The sequence below is a fragment of the Strix uralensis genome, chromosome 7 (genome assembly GCF_047716275.1).
Source record: "Strix uralensis isolate ZFMK-TIS-50842 chromosome 7, bStrUra1, whole genome shotgun sequence".
NCBI lineage: Eukaryota > Metazoa > Chordata > Aves > Strigiformes > Strigidae > Strix > Strix uralensis.
The window spans coordinates 17,241,505-17,269,225 of record NC_133978.1 but is presented as its reverse complement, the minus strand read 5'-3'; the positions used below and the strand labels follow the sequence as shown (position 1 = coordinate 17,269,225).

The 27,721-nt window shown below is 34.9% G+C and overlaps 1 protein-coding gene and 1 long non-coding RNA gene across 2 annotated transcripts in view; one reads left to right on the top strand and one right to left on the bottom strand.

The window, feature by feature from the left end:
* LRMDA (leucine rich melanocyte differentiation associated) overlaps window positions 1-27,721 on the top strand; it is a 693,265-nt gene that overhangs the window by 535,703 nt on the left and 129,841 nt on the right. The gene's annotated exons all lie outside the window — the stretch shown is intronic.
* LOC141945852 (uncharacterized) lies at window positions 1,331-27,697 on the bottom strand. Its single transcript, XR_012629642.1, has 3 exons — window positions 27,646-27,697; window positions 5,213-5,292; window positions 1,331-1,439 (listed from the first exon to the last, which is right to left on the bottom strand). It is a non-coding gene; the product is annotated as an uncharacterized LOC141945852 (long non-coding RNA).

The window sequence follows — 27,721 nt, the reverse complement described above, 5'->3', positions numbered from 1 at the left end:
TTAAACGAATAAATACTGATTTAAACAGAAACATGATGTTATTAGATGCTGCCCTGTCTTTCCAGGAACGTTGTATTTGAAAGCTGTAGTGGGTAAATCATTTCGAAGTATATGTATTGAAGGTAAACAGATTCCAGGAAAAAAACATGGAGGTGAGAAATCCATCTATGTGCTTTTTTTATATGGTATTGCATAGAATCCTCCTATATTTAGTATTTAACATAATTAAATAGCTAGTTTCTACCTCTGCTTCATTTTGGGGTTGTGCTGGAGAGGCTTATTTGAAAGCCAGTGTGGGATGTTAGTCAAGATAGGGACCTTCAGCTGGTATTTTCTTGTGAATTCTTAAAGCTTGATGGTAGTTGCATAAGGAATCTTGAAGAATGCCCTATCTGTAGTAATTTTTATGATCTTAGATTTTGTTTTACTCCTTAACACTTAAAATTTTTTTCTTATGAGCCCAGGTGGGCTGTTATGCAAATGAAGCAGCAAGAAATTTTGATCTGTGAACTCCAGCTGCAATTCTATCTTTTTCTGCTAGGATGTCCTCAGAGTTTTCTTTTTTGCATTGTATTTTACTTTATTATTCTTTTCTTTAGATCGTGTATTTAAGTTCTCATCTCATTGCTTTCACCATTCTCTCTGAGGGATAGTTTGCAACATATTAACAGAAAAGGGAATAAATACCCTACTCCTAACTTAACCTTTTGTGCTTATATCTCTGACACTTGTTGACCATTCCAATCCATTAAACAAGCATTAGTCAACTGTATACTGAAACAACTACAACTTTCCATCAAATGGAAAGACATTAAGCTTTCACAGCAGGAATCAGGCAGCCTTTAAAATATAAAGGAATCTGTTGTAATTTTTAAACATTCAAACTGTATTAATTCCAGTGACAGTTATCCCTTAAGTCATTTCATACAGTTGCACACTACTCAACTTTCACAGCTTTCATGTGGAGATCATGTTTTTTTTTCTGATTGAAATATTTCCCCCATCTCTCATACTTGTATTCATACTGGGAATGTTTTGAATCTGAAAAAATTACTTAATAAGTTCACAGGTAATGGATTAAACAACTAGTAGTTCCTTTTAATGACACCTTAAACGTGACTGTTATGATATTCTAATCCTCTTCGTTTAAATGGATTCACCGGCTGATACTGAGTAACTTTCAAATATAGACCCACAATCTCTTAGTTCCAGTGTAAGTTTATTGGATATTTTTTAATAAATTCTTGAGGAAAAACAAGTAAGTGAACTAAATGAAAATATATTTTTCTGGCTTGCTTGATCTCTTCCATGTCCCTTTCAGAAACTCTTATTCAAAAGCCGTTAATTTACATAGAAAAATTTTAAGAAGTCATCTGTTCTGGATCTGGACGCCTGATCTGAGGAGTGTATTGCTTGTGTCCTGATCTAACTGTTCTTTTCTGGAGCAGTTGAGGGAGTAAATGAAAATTTAGTGTGGTTAAAGAAAACAAACAAACAGAATGCATATGCATAACTTCAATGTAATGTATTTGTTGTAATAATTTTTGTGAGCCAGTCTTTCGGTGGCTTTGATTGCTGACCTCTGAAAACTTAACCATTATGTATTACCAGTCTTGAATTTACTTCTCCAAAGAGTGTAATCTTTGCTTGCACTACGAATCATCTTTTCCCTTTGCCCTTTTTCCCACTGGGCTAAATTATCAAGGTGTGTTTAATCATTTTCCTTTTTTTCATAGTTTTCATTTTTGACACAGGGACTGCATCAAGGACATCACTTAACTTCATTTCAAACTATGGCCACAATGACTACGTCCATTTCCAGCTACCATAAACCAGCCATAAATCAGGAAAAAGTGCCATGCTGCTTAAAACTGCTGAAATGAGCTTTTGAGCATTATGCTTACAAGAATGTCAGCCTGTCACAGAGTAAATCAACAAAGTGTCCTTAAACCTTTGTTACATCAGGGAAATCTCTGACTTCATGTCTTGAAGCCTGGTTATTCATTTTACTGCCCTATTTCCTCCCATCACTATGCACACATGTGATTATTATTTTGTTTGGACACTGCATCATGCTTATTTCTACTTTATTTATGGTTAGTAATTATAGGTTTTATTGCTTAATCCTCTTTATATTTTTTTCTGAAAATATTAAATAATACTTCTGATGACTTCTAGGTTCTGAAAGGCCACAGATTTACATTAACGTCCTAGGAACTGCGAGTTTATTTTACAGTATTACTGGATGCTAATTCTACAGATTTTTACAATTCCCATTCCTGCCTTTCTTGTAATGCTTTATCTCTGCTCTTTGAGGTCAAAGTTCATGTGTTGAAAGCAATCATCTGTGGAGATTGCCACTTAGTACTGATGCTGAGTAGTAGTGCACAATACACATCAGATCTATTGGTTATATTTGCACTATTTGAATCTGGCCTACTGTTATTTGGCTTGTCATTCATCTCTGAATTACTCCTGTGTCCTATGAAAATTTGCATGAGCCCAGTGTATTGTTTGGTATTCACTGTCATTGAAAATCACTTTTTTTATGTCCAGCTATTGCTAATCAATCCCTAAGATGATACCATGTAGAAGTGTATCCCCTGACAGCCCTAATCTTTTCTAAGAACCTTCTAGCAGTTGAGTTCTCCGGTATGAAAAGAGGCTGTATTCTACTACAATCTTTAAAATAGCCAAAAGCTGAATAGGAGTATGTGGCAGGGTCAAAAATAATGGATAGTATTTCCATTGCCAAGCAACAATTTATTCGTGTTACTACTGAATCCCAAGCTGCTGGGAAAAAGGAGATTGTTCAGAGGTAGTTTATTGTGTCTTGGAGTAGTTAGGGGAGTGACTTCAACCCAGTGCAACTGATAAGTGGTTACTTAACTGGGTTTTAAAATTTTCTTTCTGTTTTTGTTTCATTCTCTCTGACAAAGTAGGGTGAAAGTATTTTTTTTGGTCATCAATCACAGAGCTCATATAGCAAGTTCAGTGCATCAAAATAGATCAGAATTAAAGTTTGCATTTGCCTGCTTTACTCTGTGTTTCGTTTTCTGCTAAGGTTATGTTTAATCTCTGAGTTTGTTTATGAATGATCAGTTTTAGGGAAATGCTTGCATTCTTGTTATATATATTATTGTCAGTTGTTAATGTTCAAGTAATTTAATCTTCAAACATAATTTAACATTAAATTAGATTTTGCACTGGGATTTTTTTTCTTCTTCAGTAGGATAAAAAACACCCCACCCAAAACTATTTCAGAAAATTTGATTATGAAATGTGTTCAGATAATCTTCAGATGAAGACAATTTATAAACAAGATAGGGAGGCTAGAGCAGTAGAATGACAGGTAATTATCTTAAAGATCCACTCTAATTTATAAATTAAACAGCAGTTTACGTATGCATTAATAACCAGTTCATTCTGTGATCAAGGAGTGTATATTTGATTTTTATGGAATATACTTTACATTGTTAATTAACAGCAACATATATAAGTCCTGGTTTCATGAGTGAAAATTTTAATTTATCCTTAGGTGTTGTGCTCTAAGTACTACTTTTGGTACATATTTTTCTACATGGAGAGAGAAAGAGATGACCTGAAGGCAGTGGTATTCTGAGTTGTAGTTGTGGACAGTTAGTTTATCTTAGATCTGTTTAAAGTAGCTGCAAAATATTCTTACCAGAGGACTGCAAGTCAATCTTGGCTTTTTTCTTTTTTGGAGTGTCTTCCTCTAAGTCTTTTTCCTGTTTCCTTATAGTTGCCAATAGTCTTTGTTCAGGTGGATAGGGTTGTCATACAAGGTGTATAACAGTAACAAAGTAAATGAAGTATTAAGTAGGCCATATTAATTTGTATAATTCTTTTGCAAATCCTTCTAGGTACATATTTGTTGATGATTTACATATTATATTAGGAGACTATGGTAGAAAAAATGTACTAATGGAAGCCTAATATTTCAACATTTTAATTTGTTCATGGCTAATTTTGTTTTAATTATAGATTTACTAGCAAATGTATTGATAAATAACTTTAAAAATCTGGTAACATTAGAATGTACTATAATAAATAATATCATGAATGCATCTAATAAAATATTCCAACAATACTATGTAAAATGATTGATAGGTTATATCTTAAACTGTTACAGAATAAGCAAAGACTATACTGCCTTTTCTGAGTTTATATGGGTTACTCCTTTACCTCTGTCTCTAACTGTAGAAAGTTCCTCATGATTTAAGTCACTGAAATTAAACAAAAAAATCAAACTCCAACGTTGCCTAAGTTATTTGGAAGGGTGTTTTTGTTCCATCTCCTCCTCCCTAAACTGATGGTTGGGGGTTTTTTTGTGTGTTTTTTTCCCCTTTTGTACTAGTATCTTTTTCCTGGGAAGAAGAAAGTTAATTGTAACTTTTTCCTAAAACAGTTATTGAAATAATTTGTGAGCCATTGCTTCCTCAATAAGTATCATGAAAAACAAAAAATATGTGTGCAGTAATTTAAAAAATGAGTTTCAGAAAATGTCTTGTTTGGCCTCAATTAATCTACAAGCTTGAAAATAGATGTGTTATTTAAATAGCGGCATTGGGTTTCTAGTTGGCTTAGATTTACCATATATTGTGGTGTTTTTTCTGATAGAACCTGAAGAAATCCTGATTCTCCTAGCTGCTTGCCTGTGTTCTAATGGTTGTAAGTACTTTGTCAATGCTAGCTATAAATTTTAAAATAATGTTTCACGTGGCTAATTAGAAGTTTAGAATTGCATTTTAACAATCTGTCAAATGCAAAAATATATCATTTAGGCAATTTTTTTTAGTGATAATCAGCAAATAGTTTTTCTGTCATTCATGTGTATCAGTAGTGAGATGATCAGTTAAGTTGGACTTAACTTTCTGAGAAGACATTTATGTACACTCAAATGCTAGTGAATAGGACAAGACTATATTTAATGGTTCTGTATCTGCACCAGTATCCTCCTTCTATGTCTCTTCCTTCCACAGTGTGTCTCCTCTTCACATTGTCTGAGAAGTCACATCACAGGACCTCAGTGAGGAATATAAAAAAAAAAGTGGTTTTAGAAAAGATGTAAAAGTCAGGGCCAATTTTTGCACAACCTAGTCCAGCATGGGCATCTGTTTCTTGACTGGTTTTTTTTTTTATATACCTCTGCCATGATGACAAAGTCCTGTTGTACTACCTGTAAGGATACCATCATGTTGCAGTCCTCAAGGACCTAGCTGCTTGGTCTTCTCAGTGCTTCACAAAAAAAGAGAAGGGACTGTGACATTACTAGAAGAACATAAAATACAACAAATATGAACACTGTTAAAAGGAAAGGAATACTGATGGTTAATATTACAGCACAAATTACATAAACTGTTTAACATATTGCTTTTCTATTAGTTCGGTCAGTGAAAAGAATTTCTGTGTGGTATATTGCCCCTGTCTCCCTTCCTTTTTTTTTTTTTTTAATCTTGCACAGACTGTGTTAGACTTCAGGACTATAATGCCAATTTTTGATTTGTGTAATTCTTTTTGTGGGTTTAAATTTACCCACTCAGATGGAGAAAGATGGGGTACTGCTTCTTAATTAAGTAAATTTACACCTGGAATGAATTATTCTTATGTATAAAGAAGGAAGTGAAGCATTCCGAAAGATTGCTTATGCTCCTTTAAACAAGCTGTAATTTTACCAAACTGAATAATTAATCAAAACAAGATTGTTCTGCTCACAACAGTATCTCCAGAAACGATGTTTTGTATTACATTACCTTACCTCAAAATAGTGTTCTTCAGTGAAATGCAGTTACCATCTAGAAATAAGTTTGTGACCGTTTCTATCAACTAATTCTTTTAATTCTTTATAAAAATGGGCATTACCTGTGTTACTTTCAATTAATCTCTGGCATGCTTTTACTTGAGGCATTAGGACAATAATGAATCTTAAGAGACCTTCAGTAAATTGATCCGGTAACATCGCATCAGTAGTTTCCCATTCTGTGTTTTTCTTCTTTTCTGCCAGGACTTTGAGCTCCATACTTCTATTTTCAATATCATCACTAAATGGCTGTTACATAGTGTATTATCTTATACTCCTGCATGGAGGGACTTCTGTAACATGAAAGATTTAGCTTCTAGGTCTCTGGAACAGACACTGTCTTCCCTTCTGTCTGTGTATAATGGTTACCTAGTGAAGGCATGGAAATTTTACTGGTACTTGTAGGTGATCTCACAATCTAGGTACACAGTGACGATAATCATATGATCTCATCATATAAGAGCCTCATTAAATATAATAACCATGTTCAGAATAGAAAAAGATGTGGCGCTCTGATGATTTTATCCAGTTTATTCAGTAATATTACTGTAGTTTTAATGACACTTTAATAACATTGCTAAAACTTGAAAAGAAATTAATGGATAACTAGAACAAATGTATTTTCCACTCACAAGGAAAGAGTACTTGCCAAAACCCTGTGTATGAATAAGGTCACATTTCTCGTTCCTCATTCCTCTTTCTATTGTCTCCTAATGGACAAAATCAGTTATGCTTATTCAGATAGGAAAATACCTAAGTATCTGGGCATCTATTGCTTGTTTTAGGCCTATTTTGTGTCTTAGAAAACAGAGTTTGTGTGTACGAGAATTGAATTTTTCCTACATGCAGTTTAAAAAAAAAATTCCTGGCAGAATTAATGCTCCTGCCATAGTAAAACACTCAAATGTGGACAAATGAGAAGAATAATGAGCAGAGGAGGAGAATGTTTCACAGAGATGGTAACAAGGAAAATATAATACTTAAAACTGCAAGTACAGATGTCATTTGATTTTCGTTGGTACCTTAGGGACACAGCCTTGTAAGTTTACCTCATTCTTCAAGAACTTTAGTAGCATGAATCCTCTGTAGTCATCTTGTAGTTTAGGAAGGAAGACTACAAGTCAAATTTGGGATGCTTTTGCTATTGTATAGCTACAAATTAAATACTGCAATATAGAATTTAATGTTTTCAGTGTTTTGAATTTTGAGTGAAATTGCATATGGCATCATTAGAAGTGAATATGTAGATTGTCCTCAATTAATTGGCCATTCCATTTTTTTCTTCTCTACCGTAAAGAGTGGTGGGAAGGGATTAGATGATTTTTGTGTTCATATGCTTCTCTTTCTTGTTGTTTTCGCTTTGTTATGGGAAAAAATATTCATTGATAGGAGATCAGTTAATAAAATTTGGGATTTGTATTGTGGTTTGGTAAGTACAATTATTTTTAATGGCTCTCATGACTATAGTGTGAGGGGAAGACGCCATACAGTTTAATAAAATTCCAGCCAAATTGTTATTTTAGAAAAATATTGTTAAGCCAAATTATATACTCATTATGGCAAGTAGAAGGATCCCACATGTAAATATGATGCAGAATATTTCCTTTAACTGCACTTCCAAAGCAGAAGACATGATAAAGAACACGCTTCTATGATCTGTGAAATCATCTCCAATTTTTTTTTGCTCTAAAGTATTTAAGTAGTTCAATGTAGTTGTAATAATTATCAAGTGCAAGTTGTAGTAATTATCAAGTGCACAGAATTCTGCATCTTTTCACCAATATTTTTTTCTAGATTTCCCTTAAGGATTTCGCAAATTCTTCCAGAAACCTTGAATACCCAAAACATTCAGTGGATTCTCGGTATCTCTTGGGATACTCAAAGCCTACTGAGTAACATCGTATCAAGTTGTAGATGGTATGTGAAATAATAATAATAATAAAGTTTATCCACTGCACAGAAAGTGCACAAGGAGTACTTTAATGTTTACCATCATAGTGTAGTTTGGATGGAGAATACCGACCCCTCACCACTTCTCACCCTCCCCAGTTTACAAGGTTTAGCCTGAAAAGTTGGGGTTTTTTTTTCTTGACGCTAGAGTATGGTAGTTGCCCATTTTGCAACTGTTTTGATAAAAGATTTTTTAATTTTGCATACTCAATCTTAAGCAAGTCTAAGATATTGTTCAGCATAATCACTGAATTCATCAAAACATTTTTTCATGGAAACTTTGTTCTCAGTTTTTGGGAGGGTCTTTTATTGGTATTGTCTTCCCAAAATTCTGTGGCTGTTTGGTTGTATAGTTTGCATCTACTTTTTTTGCCCCTTTTTTTCTTCTTTAGCCATTTCCTATTTTGTACTGAAAAGTTCAATTTTCTCCATATAGAAGTGTAAAAAAACCCTTGACACAGAGGTACCTGGTTATTTGATAGTAACTAAAGTAAAACTTAACCTTGTATTCCTTTGCAACCATTTCTAGAAAATTGAGAATATTCACATAATATTTTTGAACAGCTTTCACAACTAATTTCAGAAATGCAAGTTCAGAAATATACTAAAGAGTCTGCTTGTTTTGAAGCATGTAACGAAGTCTTTCTTGAGACAAACATCTATCTACTTTAGAAATAGGGATAGACAGTGAGGAGTATTTAAGTGTTTTATTATTCTCACATTATTCTTTGCTAAATGGAAAATACTTTGAAATGTTTTTCTTGTATACTATTTGAAGATTGTTCCAAACACCATGAGGCATCTATCTCCTAGACGTTGTGTTTGTTTTTTGTTTTCTTTTTTTTCTTTCTCTCTCTGGAAAGAAAAAATGTCTTGAATCGGTCATTAGAAGAGTTCACAACTCATGTCAGACTAGTATAACTCTCGGGAAAAGGTCTAAAATAAACCAAACTGACTCTTCTTCAAAAGAAAATGAAAACAACTGCCCTTAAAATGAAAACAACTGTCCTTCAGACTTCCCACCGTCCACACATTGTCTTTGATCAGAACCATTAGACCTCCAGTTAAGGTTAAGAGTGTAGCTTTATAACATTAAAAAAAACCAAACCCACAAAGGCAAAAAAAAGCTCAACAATCTGGAGAAAGTCCTAGTTCTACCTTTTAGTTCAAACTGTGAGAAAAAGCTGTATAGTATGGCTCTTTGTCTGTGAACTTGTTTAGCTGCATATGAATGGCACTGTTCCTATGTGATTTTGCTCTCTGAGTGATGTGGAAATTAATTTTGGTCAGCTCTGCCATAAAAAACTCTTCATATTTGCAGCATTTTGCACCTTGACATCTTGTTCCTTGGCTGTGATGGGATCTTAACTTCATCAGAACTTTGAAGGAAATTTTCTTTCCTTCCTTTCACAGAGTTCCCCTCAAAAAAATCTATCAGTTTGTGAATCCCATGGTTTTGTTAGATTATAAATTAGAAAAATGAAGATAGAATAAAGCAACTCAGTAATCAAACCACATAAAATTAGATTAAAATTGTCTACGTATTTCTCCCTATGCCCAACGCATTCTTTGGAGCAGGTCATCTTCAGGCTCGTTCCTTGTCACAACTTGTTGGCTTTTTAGATTCTAGCAAATCCATACAGTCCCCCATGGACACCTTGGGGATTGGTTGGGAACTTGCTTTCTGTCATCTTTAAGGCCTGGCTAGTCTTCTCAATGATCTGCCAATCTTTTTCTGTAGCAGATTCCCTGATGACTGAATATTCCCCTCTCCTTCAGCTCTAACCTGCATTTCAGAAACTTATCCCAGCTATACCTTCTTGAACAAGCTCAGTTGCCCATAGCAGTAGTGGTCACCTCCCCTCCAGATCCAGAGGGCTACAGTGAGGACACAGAGGCCTTCTTCACTGTTGTCCTGTAACACCTCTGTGATCTCTAAATACAGTGAAAAGAGTTTTTCAACTTCGAAACTCCCCAAATAGTTTTGATGTCACCCTTGAGTGATCGACCTTTTCAGATGTTTTCTACCATGATTTCCCATTCTGCCACAGGTACAATTAGTGTAGGTTTTAGATTTGAAGTTCCCTTGGTATAATTAAGAGTACTTTTTTTTCCAGTTTTGACTAGCCATGCTTGCTTCCTGAACTACTCTGCCATAATTGTACTTTAAGTTATTCTATAAGGCCTACCTATTTACTCAAACTCTTTGCAACGGGGAGAATAATGGGGAGGTGGTATTTGCAGAATAGTTTATTTGACTCTTCTTTCTTAGGCATTTTTTTCCCCACTTGGAAATGTATGATGAGGAATTTCTGCTTTTTTGTGTTGATTACACCATTAATTATTAACCTTTCAAAGATTTTTACAGCTGATTCATTATATATTAATGAAAGATATAATATTTATATCTTAATTTTAATGAAGACAGACTAAAAGAATAGCATACAAATTAAAAAAAAAAAAAAAAAGTCACATAACCACCACTGTCAAACCATCTTCTTTGTTGTTACTTAGAGTAATTGCCTACCTTTAATAATAGTGAACCATCTACATAGAGGCAAAAGTCACTCCATATTTTAATTAATACTCTGATTTTTATCTGTTGGAAAAAGCTATTTCATCTCATAGTTAGCTGTGACTAGTATATATTTGCTTTCACTTCAGGCAGAATGTGTGAAAGGGGGAAGAGGGTGAAAGAGGGTTAAAATAAAAATTATGAAGTACTTACAAATGTGCATGTTCTCATGCAGACTAGTTTTATGTCTATAATAACCCAAAGTAAGTAGCTGTATTCATGCCTCTGTCAATCTGCCCAGGTTGATTTGTATGGAGGGCATAGTTCTAAATTTTCTTTGGCACTGCACTGCTGACAGTGTTTTAACTGATGTGAAGACACCTTGGAAAGAATAACTTTTATTCATTGTCGTGGGTGAGGAAACATCCAATGATCTGCACCCACTTAATTATGACTACCTTATATGTTTTTGTGTGTATGTGATAAATACACATGCAAAATGCACTTAGGAGCTCAAAACCAAAGTAATTTTAAAAGCAAGTCTAATCGACAGTGTTTTACTTACTATAGTTCTTAGCTTTGATAATGAGCCATTTTTTTCTCCAACAACAATTCGGTATCCTTTTCAGCACTATCCACATTAAGTACAGTGTTTTAGAGGAAACTCGTGTATTTTTAAGGAGGAAATTTCATAGTCCTGTGAAGCTTCTGTAATAGTATGAAGTTTATTTCTGCCCCCAGATGTCAGCAATCAAATTCTGCATAAATATATTTTGTGTAAATCTGTTGGCAGCTGCTCTCCAGTCAGGTTCCTCAAGATATTAGACTGTCTTTGAGTTTATGACAAAGTTAAAAATTATTCATTAAACTGACCTGCAGTATATTCAGTAACTGTAAAATTGCCTTGCAGTTCTATTTGGTTTGTAGATGTGATCACGAGTAAATTTTTAACTTAATTAATTGGCCGTTTCTGTTGACAAGAAATTTATGTGGTAATAATTTGCTCGAAATAGATGCCGACTGTAGGAAATGAGATATCCATCATAGGCTTGTGTTCCACCAGCTGCACAGTGGCTATTATGAAAGTATTTCAGGCTGCGACGACCCCACTGTTTGTGCAGTCAGGATTATATATACCCACGATCCATTGCCTGCCTGAGAGGCGCTCATGGAGGTCTATGATAACAAAGACTTTGTGATTTATGGCTTGCTGTGAAAGCAGAGCTTGATGAGATTAAACAATTTCATAGCACAAGTGTTTCTTAAGACCTGATTTGTAGTTGCAAGCTGATGGTAAATCACATTTATATATCTGAAAGCATGCTCAGCAGAGGAGTGCAATTACAGTTTAAGACAGCTACTTTTTATTTAATTTTTATCCTGGTTTTGTCTCTTTTATATCCCCTTTGTCTGCAAACCATTCACCTTCACAAGTCCTTTCTTGGTTAGAAGGCCAGAGACTGAAGTCACTAGTGTTCTTCCTGTCTTGTGTGCAAAAAGGAAAAAAAAGATAAATCTTTGAGTCATTTCAGAGTAGCTTTTACTGGTTCATCTTGGCTGAACTGGATTACTGGGTTCAGCTACAGTTCTTGATTTGTTATGATGTTCAAAAACAAGCACACTTTTAGGCAATTTCTAATCACACACATACATTTAAATTTTAATTACAATGGTTAAAATATAGAAAAGTAAAAGAAACCAGTTTTAGTATCTTGCACTTTGTATTTTATATCTAATTACTTTTAGATTCTTTTTTTCTTATACACAATAGAAAACAAGACTATTTCTAGTAATATCAACCTGCTTTGAGTTTGATTAGATATTGGCATTATCAGTGACACCTTTGCTATTCTTCATAAGCAGCTCCTGCTAAATATTGCAGCAAAGCTGTTTGTATCAATATTAAACCCTGATTTGTGGGCATGAGTACTTCAAAAACAGAATCAAATGCTTACAATACACTTGGCTTAGATGGATAAGTTTATTACTCTTTTGATGCAAGATCAGATTGGAGTCCAACATGAAATCCCCAATAAAACTAAATGGTTTCAGCTGTTGCTACAAAAATACTTCCATGTTGGTAAACACATTAAAACGAGAAAAGTAAAATAAGCCACAGAGTGAGTTATCATTCAAACTCTTTCCCCATTTGCTGTTATAATAGAAGACCTAGATTCTCAATATGCCAGACATCTCCTGTGGGGCTCTGAACAGCTCCTCAGCTCCCATCTGTTCTCCCCAAAGGCGCTCATCATCTCTAGTCAGCAGGCCAAGGTTAGTTTTGTATTGAGGGAGGTGGTGAAGAGAAGTTTTTTCATAATTCAGTTTCTGCATTCTGAAATCTTTTGTTTATGCATCACATTCCTTGGAATAAATTTCTGTACCACAAATAAAAACAATAATCCTATCACAGGATCAAATAGAGGGAGAAGACCTAATTTCAGGAGGGTATTATTCTTTAAATTTCTTTATAATAAGTCAGCACTAAAACCTTGTAAGGCACTTGAGAGGTAAATTCATGCTTTTATGGATGTTTGGATGTTAGAAATCCTAATGATGAGAAGAATAACTCAGGCATATTGTTTTATGGTCAGTTTTTCACACCTGTTTCTCATCACAGACAGTCCACTTGGAATTAGCTGTTGGAATGATAGAAACTGAGATGTCTTTGACATATCATCTAGGAAGTTTTCATAAGGGATCAAGCTTAAAAAAGAAAGTGACTTACAAGGAATTTTTCATTAATTTGTATATTTTTTTCCACAAATTTTTAACTGATTTTCCAAGTTTAAAATTTTAGTCAGGTGATAAATTGCTGAAAAATGCATGAAAACTGAATGGATGTATTTCAAAGTTAAATCCTCTATTCAATATCCCACCCCTCAAGGTATTAATTGTGAAATAATAGAATGGAAGACCATGTTCATGGAATGGTTACTCTTTCACATTGCAGTGATAAGGTTTTGAAAGCATGTGAGATTTTATCCAAACTTATTTGAAATAAAAAGCTCAATTTTGTGGAGTTTGGATAAGCCCCATGATGATTCTTATCCAAAGTTTTAAACTTTATTGAGAAAACAAAACCTCGTGGCATCACTATTAGACCAATACCTGTTTTTCATATGCAGTGACTGAGATTACTAATCCATTTTGCCCCAAATTTATTCCAAATAAGACAGGATAGGCAGCAAAATGGGATTTATAATAAACTGCGCATTTGAGCTGTAGGAAAAAAACAGTTTCATAGAGAAAAAAGATGGGCAACTTGCCCCCACTGCTCTTTTTTTATCAGGTACTAAGTACCAGATTCTACCTTCTCTCTTTAATCAATGGGAAAAAGATGGGAAATGTATTGAAATACCTTGTAGGATGTTTGCTATTTCCCATGTAATGGACAGTCACTCGAGAATAATCAAGATTAGCTCTTGAGGTGAAATGCCTCTTGCAACCAAAGTGAATTACCGGTCCTCTTGCTAGTCATTTTTGCCAAGATCCCCCCGGCTCCAAGTTACTTTTCCTAGAGGAAGGCAGTGTACCACTGTGTGATTCGAACTCGGCTGGCAGCCAATCACCACACAACCAGTTGCTTACCTTTTCCTGCCACCCACCCCCCCACCCCCTCCCCCCCCCCACCCCCTCCCCCCCCCCAGTAAAATAGGGGAGGGACAAAAAGGAAGAATTCATAGATTAAAAAAAAAACAGTGTAGTGATAACAAACTTAGTGTAACAAGTTGATAACAAGTTTAGTGTAACAAAACAACAGTAAAAATAGGAAGTCCAAATGGGTAACACACAATGTGGTTGCCCACCACCTGGCGACCGGCATGCAGCCTGCCTCCAGCAGTGATCCTGACAGAACCAAAGATCCCTCCTCGCTGACCAGAAGCAGATATGAGAGAAAACCCACCTCCTTAGTACACTGAGCATAATGTCACATGATATGGAATACTCCAATGGCCAATCCTGGCCTGGACCTCCAGCTGTGCTCCCTCCCAGCTCAAGGAAAGTTAGCTCTATCCTGGCTGAAACCAGAACAACCAGAATGTGCCATAAGTGTTGGAAGACCTAATGTAAATGATACTATACAAGGTGGAGTTAAATAAAGAAAAAGGAATGCTTGGCTTCTGCTGATGTTAGGCGTATGCCTTGGGTTGGTTCAGGCTGTACAACACATCTGCAATTGAGACAATCTCTTTATTACCAGGTCTGACTCTCCTATTTCATTTTATGCTTACAGAAAGCATGCTGTGAAAAGGCTACTCTGTGCTGCACATATTTGTTGCCTACTGGAAAAAAGTTTAATCTATTTTATCCTCTTAAATTTAGGCTAATCCACTTCCAGTTACCCTTTTCAAAGGACCTGACATAATAAAAATACACTCAACGTGCATTCTGTCCTTTAGAAGTTGAATTTTGACAAGAATTTGATGGTTTAGGACAGAAGAATTCTAATTTTTTGGATATAGGCATTAGTGTTTCCTTGATTAGTGTTCTGACAGATTGTGGTATCAGACAACTATGCTTTTTGGAGAAAACTGGTTGGGGGGTGCGTATTTTGCGGGGCTTTCTTGCATTCCTGTCTGTTCTTATTATTGATATGTCTGCCAAGAACTGTGGCCAAGAGTACATTATGATTTCTTTGGACATTTTTCTGGTGATTGGTGATTGTACTAATTTGAATCTCTGAATTATTTAGTTGTATAGTTTTTAAAGCCACACCTACAGTGTTATTCTCAGTCACCAGGATTAAGAAAAAATGTTGCAGGTGTAATGCTACAAGCAGGTGCAGTGTCACATCTGACAAAATAAGTTTTTTCCAAGCTCTTAGTGGTAAACATTAGTATAAACACAATTTGCAGAATGGGAGATAACAATATGGTTCCAATATAATTCTGAGTTTCAAAATCTATTCCATTTTGCAAATCTTATCACTTTCTTGTGCTTCAATTTTTATGGCTGTCAGAATGACTGAAGAAATTCTTACTTGTAGAAAATTCTTTCTGGATTTTTGAGTCTCTCTACATGTTGAAAACTTTTTCTCTTTTTGATTTTCTTTTTTCTTTTATTCTTTGTTCTTTTTTCTTAATTATTTTTCTTCCTTTCTTCCATTTTCCTTTTTCTTTCCTTTTTTATTTGTTTCTTTTTACTTTTATTCCTCTTCCCCCCCCCCCCCCCCTTTTCTTTCTTCTCTACTCTTATCTTCTCTCTAATTATGAGTTAATTATCAGATTTAGTTCACCGTATTTTTTTTCTGAATGGGTTTTAAACAAAGCAATGTGTTCAGGTAGGCTTTAGCATGCAGAGACAAAGTTTTCTTCTCTGAAGTGAATAGTAGCCTCAACCTAGTGTATCACAGCAAAGAAAGCATTTAAAAAACATGACAGAGCCTTGAAAGAACTGGGAACCCAGAAAAACCTGAAGCCCAGATGGTAAAAGAGTATGTTTGGCAGAAGCTGTGTAGATTTCTGGTCTTTTGAAGTCAATATCATCCTAACATTCCTTGAGAGCAAGCTAATACATTTGACCAGATGTGCTAGAATGTATCAGTTCTCTTCCTCAAGTACAGGAGAAAGTGATTCCATTCTTTTTGGTTCTTGCCTGTCTCTGAGGTAAATAAAAATAATCTTATGTTGTATACCTAGAAAACTGGGATATATTTATGCTAAAAAGGATGCATTCTGGCTAGATTTCATAATTTTTAACTCATTTTTTACTCATATTTTTGAAACATAAACCAGTAATGTTTGCAGCACGCTGATGCTTTGGTCTTGATTAATTTATTACTGCAGAGTTGTTCATGAGTTATGAACCTTGGTGACGGCAATCGAAATAGTTCATATTTAGCTAATCATGAACATTAAAAACACTAAAGAATGAAATCTGTTTCGCTGGAGACAGTGGCAAAACTTGCAGCATTTCACTCCTAAAATTAAACAAAAAGAAGAAAAAACAAAAAGTTGGGAAAAAGCTGTGCCTGGTAATAGGGTAAATCAGAGAGATAAGTCGCTTGGTTTTTGTATACCTAGAGACTGTGGTCCTATTAGAGAATATGTTTGCATGGTGTGTGTAGATCATGTATATACACACTGTGACAAGCAATCTTGTATAGATGAACTGAGTATTCCAAAGACAAGACTGACAAATGCTGGAATGGGGAACAGATGTGTGGAGAGATGAAACAGTGAGTGTGAGGTTAGCGGGAATGCCAGGAGTGGAACGTAAGACTCGTGGTTCTGCATCGAGTCACCAGTGGGTCTACTGCTAGACAACACACTGCTGTGTCATGCCTTTCCTGTCGTTCTTTCAAACAAATACTGGTTTACCTTGTTGGATGTTCTAAGACTATGCTGCCACTGAAAGGAATGGTCCTCTTCTCCACCCATGTTTTTTGCTGATGACTCTACAGTGGGTCAGTTTAGTTTGTTGACCTGATGGAAAATTAACCTTCTTATTTATGTATTACTTTTCTTACCAAACTTTCAGATGGGTCAGAGAGGTGATTCAACATGTTGTGTGCAAGTGCCAGCTCATGGGAGAGAATGGAAATGCATTTCAGGCATGACTGGGAGGGCAGGAAAACGTTTTTTCTTGCTGACAATGCATCTTAACTGGCTTAATCCAATTGTGAAATTGCATTTTTTTTAGCACAAAGCATTATTGTGCATCTCTAGCATGACAGTGACTGTCCAGTACAAACTTCTAGCTCATAATAAATGCAATGTAATTTGATTTAGATCGGCTGTTTTCTAATCTAGATTAAGTTGACTCAAATTTCTTCACACTGACTGTGAGTTGAGCTTGCCCACTGACAGTTATGGGAATACTGGTGATGCTCCCTAATTTATTAACCCAGAAATTTGATCATGTGCCAAATCCAAAGGGGGGAAGTGAATTGCAATATATTTTATTGATAAAATTCAAATCTTGTTTGACAGTGTAGATAAAGAAAAAATAAGTAAGCACAGAAATTATCTTCATGTACATAGGCAACTAAATTTGTGTAAATAGCATACTATTGCAAAGAGAGAGAATAATATAATTTGAAAAGTCCATCTGTATCTTTTGTTATTAAAGTTGGTATCAAAACGTGCAGTGTTGGATGTTCATTAAATATTTTTGTTATTTGGAAAACAGGAATTTAGGAAATATAAGGTTTAAAAATCTTTGATTTCTTTTACTGTTTCACATTCATTATGTAAAATACTAAGGCTGTCTTAAAGCTTACAATAAAAGGAAACAAGACCTCATTTTCAGTGATATAATAGTAAATGAATGAGCATCATTACAAATAAATCTGAAGTTCTCTTCTGTCTCAGGATTAATGTTACATTTTCTACATTTGGCTTTGTCTTTCTTTTCCTTAAGTTCTTAGAACAAATAATACATGCACTTCATCTTTAGCTTCAGATAATCAGAGTTACCGACACCTGGGATAATGTGATGAGCAATGTAAATTTTATACACATATAGTCATAATAATTTAGAATGTCATCTTAATCTATTTATGATCAGCTAATGACTGAAATGTTTTACCATTGTGTGGGATATTTTATAACTGAAGTTTTAATGGGTGAATCAGTAACACCTGGCTGTCTGGAATGCTTTTCTTTTCCCCCTGTTAGACATTTAAATACATCTCTGGAGGGCCCAAGGGGTGTGATGTGACATATAAGCTCTTAAAAGGAGGAAAATTAGTTCTTGATACCATAATGATCAGTGGGATGAACGTTTGCATACTTAGCATTAATGCTGTTAAATGTAAGACTTTGATTAAGACTCTTAAGAAGGTGGGTTTTTTCTTCCTCTCTTTTAATGGCCTTTCTAGTTTCACGTTGTGAAATTACAAAAGGAGCTGATGTTTTTGCTTCTGCCTGTGGAGGAATCCTGAATCTTTTTATAGCCTTTTCTCTCTTAGTGCCATTGTCTATGTTTTCTTCTCAAACCATCTATAACACCAGCAGAGCTTCTTAGCTGGTAAGTATATTAGACACCTATGTGCAAATAATGCAAGAATACAAATTCAGTGAGACACTGCTCCTAGCACAGTATCTAGTATTGCATTCTTAAATCAGAAAATATCATTCTAGTGGTAATCCACTTACTATTATTGTAAGAAAACAAGGTATTTGTAACTTTTTATTTCTTCCTCTTCTTCCTCATAAATGTTATGAGGAAACATAACATGTTATGCATGTTATGCATAAGTGCACATACATATATACTCATGTTGTGCTAACTTTATTTTCTTGATTTAGTGTGCCTTCTGGGTAGACTTAACTGTTATTTCTACAAGATAATACTGAGGGCCTCGGCAGTCTTTTTACTTAGTGATACCTATTATCTGTTAAATTTCTAATAAAAACTTTGTTTAAAAAAACATGTGTCTCATATATCATTTTCCAGTTAAGTAGTTAGCCTTCTCAGGCATTTTGATATTGCGGAGTTAGTCCTATAAACTATAAAATAAGAAGTAGTGGCATTCTTCTAAGACCATAGCCCCTGTAGTAAACAGGAAGATTTGGAGGGGAAGAACTGTGGTGTTAATAACAGAAGAGTTATTAAATGTTGGGTATAAAGGTATACTTTGAGAAATAAGAAGGAAACTTTTTTATTGTATTCTATACTGTTATTTTTTCAGAGAATACTCTAAAATACTATTGCATTGTGTGCCAGATCCATCAAGGAAAAAAACGGATTTAAAATGTGGGTGGACTGTCCTGCTCATATATATTTTGGGAGGAGATTTGTTGTCTTTTGGACCTTCTGTTAGGCAAATGAATGGATGACGAGGAGTAGCTAGTTTCTAGAACAGTTGGCACCTTCCTTGTCTCATTTCGTTGTTCAGATGAAATATTTGAGAAGTGGGCATCCAGCTTTGTCTCAAGCTCTCTGGTCTGTGATAGACTTGGACTCTGTATATTTAAGTGCCTTACGTGTTTAGAAATGTGATTTAATGGTCACAATTAGATGATTCCTACTATATTTTTCTTCATGTTCTGTGGAGAATTTTCATGGTAAACTTTTGATCCTCTCTATTCACTTCTTACATAGAATGACCCTCTAATTACAGTTACTTTTAAGGGAAAAGTATCTAAACAGAGCAATTTGCTATGCAAAATCTGCTCTTACGAGTCTAATATATAAGCTTTATATCTGCTTGATTTCCACATGCCTCAATGTTGTTCATACTCACTACTGTGGCAGTACTTTCCTGTTCCTTCTCTTCCCTCCTGTTGAAGAGATGGTCTCCAGTTTAGAATAGAAATGAAGTGGACTTTTGATTTGTAGAAACTCTCAGGTGCATATTTGGTCAGATAGAGAAAAGAGATGTCTGATGTACATTTCAAAAGCAATTTTGACAAAAATATTTTTAGGCACCAGTTATCTAAGAGTACACGAACACCCAAGAAGTGAGGCTGTCCAACATCGCTGGTGACCTTCAGTGTAAGACACTGGGATACTGGATTTTGGCTCATCTGTTACTAAGTATTAGATTGCTAAGTGCAATGGAAGAGATAGTGTGACCATGTGATTACTTTCCTTTGTTCTTGCTGCATGGGATAGATTTTCTAGGAATCTGACAATTTGTGGCTACTTTATGACAGTTACAAGTCCCGGGATGTTAAGAAAGGCTGACAGTTTTAATTCCTCTTGTAATGTCTCCTGTTGGTGTCTGTCACCTTAAGTGTTTTTATATGTACAACACTTAATTTTAAGGTTCAACATGTGTTATAAATAAAATAGATGTGCTTCCAGTGTACTGTTTTGTAATGATCAGCAAAGAAAGTTAGGCTTTTAATCTTTTCTGTAAAGTAATGAAAATAACATTTTTTCTTCTTTTAATTATATTTCTTTGGAAGCACTACTTCTGATCACTGCAAATAGGTAGTGAATTTTCATTTTTACTTGAATGACAAGAGAAATAGCACACTTCACATGAGTCTGGAAGGCCAATGTATTATGTATCTGTGATGCATGGAACTTGCATGGCCCTTTTCTTAATGGATTTCAAAGCGTTTCCAAAGCTGATTAGGAATCCAGCAACACCACAACCAGGTAAGCATTAGATCCCTTAATTTACAGAAATAATTTAGTGATTCTACAGAATGATTTAGTAGTAAGCTAGAGACAGAAACCAGATATTTCCTTATATTAAGTCTCCTGCTAAGGACATTTGCTTTCTAGCGAGATGCTAAAACAGTTGTGTTCCACTTTACACAGAAACTTATGCCCACAAGATACTGCATGTATGCTCTCACAGTTACATGTTTATTTTCAGAATCAGCCTCCAAACACATATAAGGGAATAATTTGATCGTTTTCCAAATCAAACTCAACATGCAACATTTAATATTTTTAATAGTTTAATGTGCAAATAACTATACAGATGTTGTTTTTCCAGTCGTCTTTATTATTGAGTTAGGCTTTGTTTCTGAGTCTCAATTCAAATTGTAAACAAATTATTTCTGCATATGGATCAACATAAATTTAATAAACTGTATTAAAATTTTATATTAGAACCAAGATACTTTTTTCTATATCAAGGTATTTTCTACCTACATTAGAATGATAAATATAATTTAAATATAAGGGCATTTGTTTTGCTGTTAATAGTTAAAGTATCAAAAAAACTCTGGATGGCATCATACAACAGCTAGCAAGTATTACTTCTGGTTATTGAATTATTTATACAACTATATTCAAATAAATGAATGGTTTTTAAATGTTCTTAATTTCTAATCATTAAATGTTATTTTAATTTTCTTTTTGGAATGTTTTAATACATATTTGGTAATTTTAGGAGTTTTTACATCATATCTTTTGTATTCAAAGTGTATTCAAATAGTTTACAGCTAATTAGAAAGTAAACAGTAGGATGGCTCAGCAAAACAATTAAGTCTGTGCTCAAATTCCAGCAGGTTCTCCTGATGTGAAATATTGCTATCAGTTTTTAGATTTTTGCCTTCTGTCTGGTACTGTTTCTGTTGTTTATGTCTTGTACAAGGGCCTTTCTGACACTCATGGGGGAAACTCCTTCTAGCTCTTGGTTCTTGTCAAAACAGCTCCTTGCAGAGAGTCTTTGCATCTTTGCAGGAGCATTCCCTGGCTTCCAGGTACCCCCACAGAAATCTTGAAGTGCAGGTGCCCCAGGGTTGCCTGCAACACTGCTTTTGTTGAGTTTCTCTTTGATTTGAATTTCCACCTTCCCTGAAGGTATTATGAGTTTGACAGTTACACTCTGATTTCCTTATTCCCCAACATCAGGTTGTCTTACTGGTAAAACAAAGATCTGTATTAAGCAAGATTTAAGGCTAAGCATTTAGGTACCATGCTGGAAATGAAGTGTACAAGTGATGCTAGTAAAACCTTCCCTTTCTCCTACATCATAGTCTGTCCTTAGCTTCTGAACACTCTTCTCACTGTTACCAAGAAGCTCCCAGGTGAATCCAGTCAAGGCTCTTGCTCAGGTGTTCAGGTACACACTCATCTTATACATGCTATTTTCTGCCTTTTCCCTAAAGCTAGGTTGGATTGCTGTAGTTTCCAAATTCTCCCCATCTTCTCTTTTATCCTAATGATTGTTTCTACTTCATATCTAATATCACTGCAGCCATGATGACTCATTTTTCTACTGTCTTTAGGAGTTTAGGCCTTAAGCAGAGGTGTAGATGATTTAAACATCTCTTAGTAAATACGGAACTGTTTTATTCTGGATGCTTTGTGACTATGAGTTCTTTGTTCATAGCTTTACTATGTCCTTGTTTGTCACAAAATCTGGACAGTCTTTCAGGCCCAGTTGAGGCCTGCCAGCATACTCTTATTAAATCTGATGCAAAACATCAGTTAAACATATAATCCTGTCATGTTCTAGATGTCTAGACAGACAGCTTCTAATGCATATGGATAATAGGTGTGGCAGCAAGTTGCTTTGCCTTGGCATGCTTCTGCAAGACAGTTCCTTCTTCCCCCTGTGTTTATTAAGGTTTCTGTTTTGCAATGATCATAAAGCACATAGGTAAATGTTGTCAAGAAGCAGTATCCAAACAGGCCTTATTTACAGTAGTATTTTAGCAGAATGCTTCTTTTCAAGAGGATCGACAAAACACTAAAGGTTCTATATTTTCTAACACCTTTGCAGCTAAAACCTAACTTTGGTTAGACTAATGTGAAGGTTTTGAAGTTTTTTGAAGGTTTTTAAAGTTTTGACCTGAATACAGATGTTTTCTTCAAGTTGAAAAGCAGTTAAGAATTCTTTTTAACCTGTTGAAAATCTATGATGTAGTCTTAGACAACTGAGGACAAACTTTTAAAACTGCAATTATATTCTACTAAAACTTAAAATTCTTTAGGAAAGGCATATTCCAGATCTCCTCACTTTTCTTTTATTCATGTAGTATCAGACATAATATTATTTGCATTACAGGTTTTAGGTGCCTGATTTTGTTAGGTGCACATAACAGATTTTCCAAGAATGGGTTATTCCCTTTGTAGGTTGCATTCCAGACAGACATGCAAGATTGAAGAGAGAAAGGGACTGTTCTATTCTGCTACATGATCAAAATTTAAACACATGAAGTACAGGTTTGTGCCCTTTCATTTAAATGGAGTGCTGTTGTCTGCTAGATTTTAAAAATAATGAATAGAAGTTTAATGCTCTTTTTGGGTTAAGAAGTAAGTACAAGATACTGACTGGTTTATGATGGGAGGGATCTTGCTGCTATGTTGAATTCATGGACTGAAGAATAAATAAAGAAGAAATTAAAATTCTAGGGTTTAGTGCGTGTACTTAGAGTGAAGAGAAGGTTTGACTTTGCAACATATGGATATTAGCAAGTTGTCAAATATTAGACCCTAGACTGTCAGCTAGGAAATAAACGGAGAGCTGTGAAGTACATTTTTGCTACCATGTCACTCAGCTGAGATGATGCATGCTTTATAGTGGTTGAGGGCTACATCCCTCTTCACCTTCCTTCTCTTCCTCCAACATCTGTTTATCATGTATCTTAAAATATATTTGTCTCTGTGTGTAGAATAATACTGGGCAGTTATGAAAGTGTTGGCATTGTTCTTCTGTTATCTACAAAATAGATGAAACATAGGTTGCAGAGAAAAATAACAAAATAATCTAGGGAACCTAAAAAAACCTTTTACCTAGGAAGTATGCTAAAATTCATGTGGAACGATCTGTAAAATGAGTAAGAAGTCTTTAGCCCAGAAGTTGGCTTTGACCTTAAAACCTTTTGACCTTCTTCACAGAGCTAGTGCCAGTTCTTTATGCTATGAAATAGCCACACTTGACAGAGAAATCCACTAATTCTTCATTAGTTTCAACATCAGTACTGAGAAAAATATTAAACACTGACATGAATGCGTAGGGCTGAGGATCACTGCCTTATGTCTCTTATGTTTGGATATCACTTGTGTTTTCTGCAACATGAATGATGAACATTTTTATTAGGTTCAAGCTATGTAACTAGCACTTTGCTGATCACTTATTGTTCTAATTTCATCTACACGAGATGAACCTTTCTGAGCTAGTTTGGTTTATATTGTATTTATCCTTTTTGTTGTGACTGTAATGTTTCTATCATTTTTAGAAGAATTCATTATTTTTTTAATGGCTGAAGCACTCATTAGAAATGGAGGGTAAGGCAACGTTAAGTTTAAAATTAATGGAATTGTTTATTGCAGTTTTACCTTTGTGTTACCCGAAGCAGAGAATATTTTTGGTTTGTTTTGTTTTCATTTTGAGTCCTTTCATCCACAGAGAATGGGGATTAGCCTTTGGCTAAAATAGTGCTTTCAGGCCCTTTCAGCATTCAGTAACTGTTTACTTATCCAGGTATAAATGGGTAAAAACACAGTTAAAGCTCCCAGCTGCAAGGTCAGCTACCTTTTTAAAATTCAACCTCATGAGCTCCACTCAGTTGAGGGCTTGCTGGTATGAGCCATTAACTGCCTGTTGCATGTAACCTTCCCTTGTCTTACACAGAGCTGCACACGAACCTCTGGTACTGTACAACAGACCCTCGGTTCATGCTATGTGAGAAACAAAAGCAGTTTAGCTTGTGATCAGTGATCATATGATCCATTTACAGGGTGCAAGCTCAGTCAAGTAGAACTAGTAAATCATTAAAAATACACTCAACACCATTCCTGCAGAGTAGAACATCACAATAATATCATTTTCTCAGAGTTGCCAGTCCAACACTATTAGCAGCCTTGCTTGGTGTAACAACAAGCTTTTCAAATCCTAAACAATTTTAAAAGTATAAAATTCATTGCAAAACACAGATATTAGTTAAAATCTATAACACGTGGGGGAAAAAAAAATCTCTTGCACTAAAATTGTCTCTGTGGAAGCTAAAACACTGGGACATGCACACTATAACATGACAGTGGCTTCTATGACTGTTGCATCAGGCCTACTTCAGCAAAACGCTTAAACTCACCTCAGTTCAGAATATCATGTAAGCATATGGTTAAATGCTGGCCTGAACAAGATAAAGCTATGTAGAGTTCTCCAGCCCTGACCAAGTAGTTTCTGTATGTTTTACCAATTATCATGCAAAGTTTATTGCCTTTTTTCTTTTTTAAATTTTTGCAATGTATTTTATCCGACATCTGGAATTAGCATTTTTCCTTGTTTTTGTTAGCTTGGTTAATTTTTCTTTAAGTGTGGTTATTTCAGAAAGCAGCTGCTGTGCATGAAAAAAATAACATTTTCATCAGTCTTCTAATGATTTTAGTTATTCCAGGAAATGTATTTTGGAGCTGTATTAACTAGTGATAGATGGACTTTGCTGGTTTAATTCCTCTTAGATGAGTATCCAGCATTCAGAAACATGCCCAGTGCTCCTTGTTCTGTGAAAACGGAAAAGTCTGCCTTTAAGATTCATTCACTAAAAAACTGTAAGAGTTTTTAAAATAAACAAGCAGCTTCTTTTCTCTGTAGATGGAAATGGAGAGAAAGGGAGTGGATAAGGTAATGTTTTAATATTAAAAGTAGGAAGTACAAGCAGTAGTCAAGTACATTCTGCAAGATGAGAAACCAGTAGATGAGTATTTATTTCATTGAAAGGCTTCTGCATGTTTTAGCTTTATGCTTCTTTTTCTCAATGAATCTGAGCCTGATGAAAGAGGTTCTGTACAAGTAGTAATGGTGGTGTGTGATGATTACCTTTTTATTTTAAATAGTTGAGCTGGAAAAGATTATTTTCTGTCTCCTGGTAGATTTCTGATGTTCCTGTATTTGTGGCTGTTGATTTCAGAGAGGGTGAGTGTGGTTAGAGTAAAATATAACTTGGAACTATGTTGAAATGTGTAACAGGCTTTTTTCTACCTCAGATGAAAATTGAAGTTAAATTGTTCATACATTAAGTACCGTGTTTATAACAACCATTACCTGGTTGTTTCTCTTCTTTCAACGTCATGTCCATAAACTAACAAATTAATTAAGAAAGTATCTGTATTAACTTCTTTCACTAGTACAGAAGAACACTTAGCAGTTCAGTTTCAGATGCTTTATACAGAAAAAGAAAATAATTTTGATAACCACAGAGCAATTTGAAAAATAGGAGGTTGAAGAAAATAAGATACAGAAGAATTTTATATGTATAGTAACATTTTAGACAGCAAAACAAGATAAAGGATGGAAGAGTCTTAATAAAGCTAACATCTTAACCAACCTAGGACATACCATTTTTCTCTTAGACTGATGTACTTGCAGTTCTGCTAAGTACAAATGCCTACACCTCTGTGTTTTAACATGGGAATAATTTGCTAAATGATGCAACGGTTTAAGGGTCATGCTAATGGGAATAAACTTAATTCCTCTGGTGTTTCAGTAGGAAATTAATGAGTGATGCTATCCTCCAGGTGTCTACCTGCAAGTGAAAAGCCTATACCTTCTGATATTCTTTAGCCAAAACACGTAGAAGTAAGACTGCTAAAAAGTGACCATCTGTTGGGTTCTTTTGGGGAGCAATGTGAAATAGCAAATGTTGGGCATTTTATTTGATACATAACTGGACGTTTCTTAGGTACTCTTTGTGATGATGGCACTGCAAGAAACATTAAAACCAGAAATTCAGTATATATAACTATGTAAACTACTGGTGACATTTTTCTTTTCCTGCTGTGTCATATTGCCCTGCCCTATTAACATGTAATCTTCTGCCTGTGGAATCAACAGGAGCTTTGACTTCAGTTTTTTGAGTTAACATTCACTATTACGTGAGACAGTTATTGAAGACACAATTTAATAATATATTTTGCAGTGGAAAGTGCAGTTTTATTGCAGTAATAAAGTATTTCTGAGTAATAAAATCATACTGTATCTAAAGTGCCAGATTCAATGGCAAAAAAAAAAAAAGAAAAAAGAAAAAGTGTCCCTTAACACAAAGGTGCTTCAATGAGAGAAAATAAGTGAACTCCAGATGCAATAGTTGTACTTTAAGGAAATGAGCAGTTTCAGTTTTTCAAATAATGCTGTTGGAGCAATTGTTTTGTAAAACGTTTAGTGCATCGGTCTGTTTCTAATAATTTAAAGTTATGAGTAACAGAAAATGAGTTCTGACATGAATAGTCAAAATATGTAATCTTCTTTTTAACATTGATACTTTATGCAGCCTATAGATATAATATTAACAAAAAAAGTCATGTCAGGAGGTACGTGCTGAGACCAAAGTCCAATGCTGAAACAACAGAATGTAATGAATGATCTTTTTTTAGCATTTCTTCCAAAAGTTTCAAAATAAGTGTAACTGGAGATAAATCTTCATTTAAATCTGAATGTCTGAAGATATTTGCTGTGATATTTATTTCTGTTATTCCACGCATGAAGCTGGATAACTGGAGCAGAGGAGTCAGAGATATGAAAGCTGGCTCTGTTCATTTTGTTTCATTATGTTGTCTGAGAATTTGTGGTTACAGAACAATTAACTCAGTGTTCTAGAAAGTAGACCTAAATGTTAGATTCTCTACCACAACCCCCTTCATCTATTTCTGTATTAATAGATAAAAAAACCCCAAACAAATAAAAAACAGGCAGATAAGAATTTTGGAGTATAATTTATGTAAATTCATAGAGACACAACTTGCAGAATTTATTTCCCCTCCTCCTCCCAAACTATTACTGCCAACAGATGCCATAGCAATGGTATATTTTCTGTTACTATGTAAGAGACTTATATTTGGGCTATGGTCTTGAGGCACTTGTCAGAATGGAAGAAAGTGGTCAGAATATGATATGCTGGTCTTGTAGGCAGTACAGAGTTGAAAAACATTTTGCATCAGGACTGTGTTACAGTCTACTACTGTTAAAGTTCACAGATACACAGTTCACAGATACACTTACCAATGTGAAACTGAGAGAGTAGAATATCACCTCTTCCTTTGTGAGGCTGCCAGTCCTGCTTCAGATGAGTATGCAA